This window comes from Hypanus sabinus, unplaced genomic scaffold, assembly GCF_030144855.1.
Source record: "Hypanus sabinus isolate sHypSab1 unplaced genomic scaffold, sHypSab1.hap1 scaffold_667, whole genome shotgun sequence".
NCBI classification, from domain to species: domain Eukaryota; kingdom Metazoa; phylum Chordata; class Chondrichthyes; order Myliobatiformes; family Dasyatidae; genus Hypanus; species Hypanus sabinus.
The window spans coordinates 25,641-32,430 of NW_026781521.1; positions in this window are offsets into that span (position 1 = coordinate 25,641).

Genomic DNA, 6,790 nt, shown 5'->3' on the forward strand with positions numbered 1-6,790 from the left:
CACGTTCTCCCATCTGTTTCTCCCTTCCATTCACTCCGCCTTGGCATTAGGCAAGTGGAAATATGTGACCTATCTTCATCCTCCGTGAGCAAACTGGAAGTGTTTGCCCAATTCACTGAGGGAGCAACTGCTCCTTCATCCACATCACCGTCGGTTACCTGAAACATAACTCCAAGAGGATCATCTCATCTCGGTCCAAGGCATTCCATTAACAATATGTTTTCTAGAACTCAGATGGGAGAGGACATTGACTATCTCCAAGGGGTTTGAGTTGGTTAATATGATACCAACCCAACTTATTTGGAGCAGTCTGAATTCGATATACTGGTGGACTATCTAAATCCTATCTAAATTCAAGATGGCGGCACGGCGCAGCTTGCAGCGGCCACTCCAGAACTAATTATCTGTTATTTGTGAAGTGGGGTGCCTTGCGCAATTGAAAACGGACGTGGGAGCACGGAGGAACATCGGGAAATGTCCAGTAAGACCTTTTTCATTGCTGCTGCCGCTTTGAGGTCCGGGACTCTGTTGGGGAGAACAGGCCCCCAGTCCTCGGGGTCGCGTTGCCGATGGCTGTTGCAGGGGCCGTCTTAATACGCTCGGCAGAGGATGGTGCTCGGAGAAGCTGTGCCGGAGGGGATGGTCGACGGCTCGGAGTTTCGACGGACTCCGCTGCGGTCAAGTCGCTTTCCGTTTGTGCTGCGTCTGCGAGGCTGAGTCGGGTGCGCTGTGGAAGTCCACAGCGGGGGTATTCACTTCTACCGCCGGCGTGGGATCGCGAATCTGTTGGGACCTGGGGAATGGTGGAAACTGTGTGGTGATTTCTTTTGAACTTATAGTCCTTTAACATCTTTGGCCTATTTTTACTGTGCCCGTGGTCTTTTTTTTTAAATCAATTGTGGTATTGTTTGCACTGTTGTAACTATGTGGTTTTGTGCAGATCTTGTAGCTTTAGTTTTTGGTCTTGTTTGTCTGGTGGATTTGGAGCTCCTTTCCAGGGAACGCGCTAAGACAGTAGCGCGATACAGATACGCAGCGGCCTCTCCGGACTCTGGATTGGGGATTGCCAAACGTTATGTGGATTTTCCGGTGTAGTCTGTTTTGTCATGTGCTTTTGTGATATCATTCTGGAGGAACGTTGTCTCATTTTTTAACTGCGTTGCATTTGTGATTTCTAAATGACAACTAATTGAATCTGAATCTGACTGACTCTGCCAGCGATATCATATATCCCTACAAATCGTGAAGCTGTAAAGGGGCTCGACTGATGTAGGGACATTATAACGTTCTGTCGTATTTGCAACTCCCGCATTTTTTGCACCTCGAAATAAGCTTTGCTCTGCTGATTCTTCCTTCTCCTATTATGCGAGGCAACATAATAAGCCTCCTCAATAGAGTCAATTAATTGCTGCTTGCATGTCTCCTTTCCAATGCAACTATACTTGGCTGATGATAAATCTTGCCCAAGCAAGGATTCTAACTCTTTCATTTTAGCTAACATTGTCATTAAAGTTATGTTCATTCATCAAACAATTGCACTTGTATTGTGGTCGATAAACGATACCAACTGTGTTTTACCCCAATCGTTTTTTTTTTACATTTTGTATCACATGTGCGGTGCAGCGGGGACCATGACTGATTCCAGAGTGTTTGTCAATCGCCAACGGCTAGAAACTCTCTCAAAACCAAATCGTGGCTGCAACGTCAGCGGTTTCAATTATCTATTTGGGGAAGCCTCGATCCACTTGGTGAAATCATCCAGTATTTCGAGGATATATTTTAGTCCTCCAGGGGATGGAGATGAAAATCCACCAAAACAATGCTCTAAAGTAACACATGCTCCTTCTACGGAGCGTATCTTAAAATACTTCTTTAGCCAATTCATCTGGGTTATTACTGAGCACAACACAACCAATTCTTACAATAATGTTGTACATCTCATCGCAATTAAGGCCATCAACACAGATTATTCAACTGTTCCATAGTTCTGATTGCTCCTTAATGCCCCCAAATGTCATGGTAACAATACATCATTCGGTTTCTTCCACATTCTGGCAACAAAAATCTACCATTATTAAGCACAATCTTATTCTGTGCCTGTCTCCCTCGATACTCCGTATACTCCTCAGAATCATCTCCTCTTTGTACCTTTGCAAACTCCTGATCCTGTTGCTGTGTCATGACTAACTCTCTGTATATAGACAGTTTGGTGGTTTTTCTGCCATCCCTACCTCTACATGTGGATTCCAGTTCATCACCTAACTTGATTCTAGCTTGGCGAACTCACCAGCCTTCCTGCTCCCTTCCGGGGATGTATGTAACTGAGCCTCACCTGTTTTCATCCATCAGTGTCTCCCCTTTCATTCTCAAAATTTACTTCATCAAGGGAGCTAATGGTAAAGGTTTGTTGTCTATTGAGATGTAACCTCGAGATTCCCATAACGGGAAATATTCAGTCAAATCCCATGCGTATGCAGTGAATGAAGGGAGATGGGTCACGTACATTCATCAGAGTTGAGTCTCATTCCCCATCTTGTTCAGCGCAGGAGTAGTGAGTCAAAGGGTTTATTCCTGTACTCTACTGTCCATTGATCCCAACGTGTCCATCTGATGTGTTCATATTGTAATGTCAATCTATACATCATCCTCTGTCCATTCACCTACATTCATCTCTTTCTTCCGCGCTGATGAGTGTAATATAGAACACGGTGTCTTGCAACACAGGAACAGACTCTTCCGCCCACCATGTCCCTGACGAGCGGAACACCCCCGGCTGTGAGGCCGTGACTTAAGCAGTGACGCCAATTTCTCAAGATTTTATCAATCACCCCGATGCTGCAATGTGGAGCTTTGGACTATTCCAAATGAGAAACTTGAGCTTCCCTCGCTTTCCTACTTACAAACTCTCTCAGTGCTGCCAGCGACAAGGCTGTCACAATTTTATCAATGAAGAATACATGCCATATTGCAATGTTTTTCTTAAGTGCGTTTGAATTGACGGATTGATATCTTTTTCGATGGAAGCTTGTATGATGTATAGCTCCAGGGTTGTGCTCCCAATGTTTTTTTGTTTCTCTGTTTGTTTTCAGTTATTAGGGTTGATTTTTAGGTAGCAGGGGCCTTACTTTCCTTCTTTTTCTTCAAAAAAAATATACTTAACACTTTATTTTCTCTTATAATTATTGACATATTGCTTAGCTTTATTAATCAGTTACTTGCTAATTTAATTCTTTATTGTATATAATGACATATTGACAATGCATCTTTTTGTTAATCAATAATAATTATTAAAAAGATTTTAAAATGAAAAAATGAGAATATGTTACAGAATCGGCAAACATAAGACAGAGATACACGTTGAAGGTAGCAATTCAGAATTGCTGAGAGAAATGGACTCCTATAAATGCTGCTCGAACTGAAAAGCACTGCCCCGATGGGATTTATTCCGACCAATTATAAGTTTAATTAAGTATTTATTTAAATTAATTAGAATGATTGTTTTGTTTATTCTCATTTAACTTTTCAGTAGTTGCTTTGCCAAGCCACAGGAAGTTGCAGATCAGGTGCTGTTCGATTGGCTCTATGTGGTGGATAAGGTGTAGCAGGCAGGAAGATGCCGGGCCGAATGGGCTGTTTGGCAAATGAATCTATGACGCTGAAAGTACCGCTCAATAAAACTGTCATCATTTATCAGTACATTGTCTCTCGCACAACATTAAAGTAAACTGACTGCAGTAGACTCTTCTTCTAAAAATAGCTCAGGGAATACAGAACATATATTAAGAGTGTTTACTGAAAGAAGATATAGTAAGAGACTTGAAAATGGGAGGGGAGGGGAGGGGGAAGATCCGGAATGATAGGAGAAGACAGGAGGGGGAGGGATGAAGCTAAGAGCTGGAAAGATGATTGGCAAAAGTGATACTCACCTGGAGAGGGAGAGGACCATGGGACGGGAGGCCTAGGGAGAAAGAAAGGGCGAGTGGAACACCAGAGTGAGATGGAGAACAGGCATCTAACACTAACCATACCCTAACCCTAACCCTAACCCTAATACTCGTGAATCTTCTCTGAATCCTCTCCGATGTCAGTATATCCTTTACAAGCTCAGCAGCCCAAAACTGCACAAAATACTCCTAATATGGTTTGACGAGTGCTTTATAGAGCCTCAACATCGCATCCCTGCTCTTTTATACTATACTTGTAGAAATGAATCGCCTTCTTCACAACTGACTCAACCTGGAGGTTACCCTTTAGGGTGTCCTGCACAAAGACTCCCAAATCGCATTGCGCCTCTATATTTCGAATTCTCTACCCATTTAGTGTTCCCAATTATTTCTTCCACGGAAGTGCCTGACCATACACTTTTTGAACATTGTATTACATTTGCCACTTCCTTTCCCATTCCCCTAAACTATCTAAGTCTCTCTGCAGAATCTCTGTTTTTGCAACACTCCCCGCTCCTCCACCGATCTTTGTATTGTGTAATTTACCCTCAAATTCATTAATTCCGCAGTCCAAATCATTGACATACTTTGTAAATAGCAGGGGTCCCAACACCGACCCCCGTGGATCTCCACTGGCAACCAGCCAGCCAAAGTAGGATCCCTTTATTCCCACACTTTGTGTTCTGCCGATCAGCCAATGTCCCCCCCCACCCCACGCTAGTAACTTCCCTGTAATTCCAAGGGCTGTTATCTCCTTTGTCCAACCTGCTCGTAATTTACTCAAAGAATTGCAGGTTTGTCAGGCAGGACTTTCGTTTCCGGAAAACAAGCGGGCTTTGGCCTACCTTGTCAGGTACGTCCAGGTACTCTGTAATCTCAAACCTTACAATAGATTCCAACATCTTCGCAACCACTGATATCAGCCTAACTGGTCTATAGATTCCTTTCTGCTGCCTTCCACCCTTCTTAAATAGCGGGGTAACATTTGCAATTTTCCTGAGCTCCGTTCATGCCAGAATGTATCAAATCCTGAAAGATCGTTGTTAATGCCTCCGCAATTTTTCCAGTTACTTCCTCCAGAGCGCGAGGGTGCATTCCATCAGGATCAGGAGCTTCCACTGTGAAAACTGTTGCAAAATACGCATTCAGTTCCTCTGCTGTCTCTGTATATCTCATTACAGTATCCCCAGCATCATTTAGTATTGTTCCTATATCGACCCAAAACTCTCGTTTACACTTTATATACTTTAAAAAACATAGTATCTTAATTGATATTTGTCTCCCGCTGCCTTTCACAATTCATCTCTTCCTTCCTGATGACCTTCTTAGTTCCCTGCTGCAAGTTTATAAAAGCTTCCCATTCCTCTATTTTCCCACTAGTTTTGGCTTCCTTGTAGTCCTCTCTTTTGCTTTTACTTTGGTTTTGGTTTCACTTGTCAGACGCAGTAGTATCCTTAATCCCTTTGAAAGCTTCCACTTATTTGAAATATACCTGTCTTGCACTTCCCTCATTTTTCGTGGAAACTCCAACCATTGCTGCTCTGCTGTCCTTCCTGCTGGTGTCCCTGTTCAGACAACTTTGGGAAGTTCCTCTCTCATGTCATCATAACTTCCTTTATTCCAGTTAAATACCGACATATTGTAATTTAGTTTTCTCCATCTGCACACAACTGCACACAATGCACTTAGTTCTCATCAGCGCCTTGTACACATCGATCTATGGCCAATGTACCAAAGGCCTTCTTTACGGCCCTATCTACCTGTGCCGGCACTTTCGATGGATTCTGGAACTGTATTTCCAGATCCCCTCGTTATACCACACTCCTCAGTGCACTAAAGCTCACTGTCTCAGCCCTACCCTGGTTGGTCCTCCCAAAGTTCAACATTTCACACCTGTCTGCATTAAATTTCATCTGCCATTTCGCAGCCCATTTTCCAGCTGGCTCACATCCCACTGTTCCCAACACTAGATTTGGGATCCTAGGTTCGGCTCGCGGCTTCATCTCGGGGAGGACAGCCTCAGCTCCCGCCAGACTTACGAAATATTGTTTGGGTGGATGCTGCGTGATGTTTCACCCTGTTACAAATCAGTAGCAGAAAATAACAAACAGTACACAATATGCAATTAAACGATCGAGCTTTATAATTCTTAATTTCACGGCATGGTTCGTAAAGAAACTAAAAAGGAAAAGGACACATTCTCAAGAAACAGTCTAATGTGCAAAGTTGGAGCTCATGTTTCTATCCATTCGTTCCCTGCCGACCCGCGGACCCTCGCTGGAATTCCACTCCGTACGGAGGTCTACCAACTCTCTCCATTCGCGTCTTCTCTCCTCATCCCTCGCCAAAAACCGTGAATCCTTCTCTCAGCCCCACAAGAAAGAAACAACATGCCTCTCACTGGATAGCACACATTCCAAAGCCCCCCTTATCTCTAGCTATAACCCAAGCCACGCAGCTACAGAGAAACATTAGCAGTGAAACGATGCAGCGCGTTGCACATGCAATCTTACAGAATTGTTCCAGGAGTTTCCAAGAAACCCGATGAGGACCTGTCAGTGGATCTCGTCGACTTGTACATTAACAGGGCTTTTGACAAATCCCACGTTGGAAGTTTGCCCAGAAGTTTCAGTCCCTTTCATTCAGTGGAAAGTAGCAGACCACAATCAACATGACTACGGTAGAAGCCAGAGAGTGTAGTTATATGGTTGCCACTCTGAAAGGAGGCCTGAATGGAATGAAGTGTCGCAGTGGTCACCGCCGTCTCTGTTGTTAATGCGGACGTGTGGGATGTTGCACACTGGGAGGACTGACCAGCGTGGGACGGACACATGGAATAGTACGGC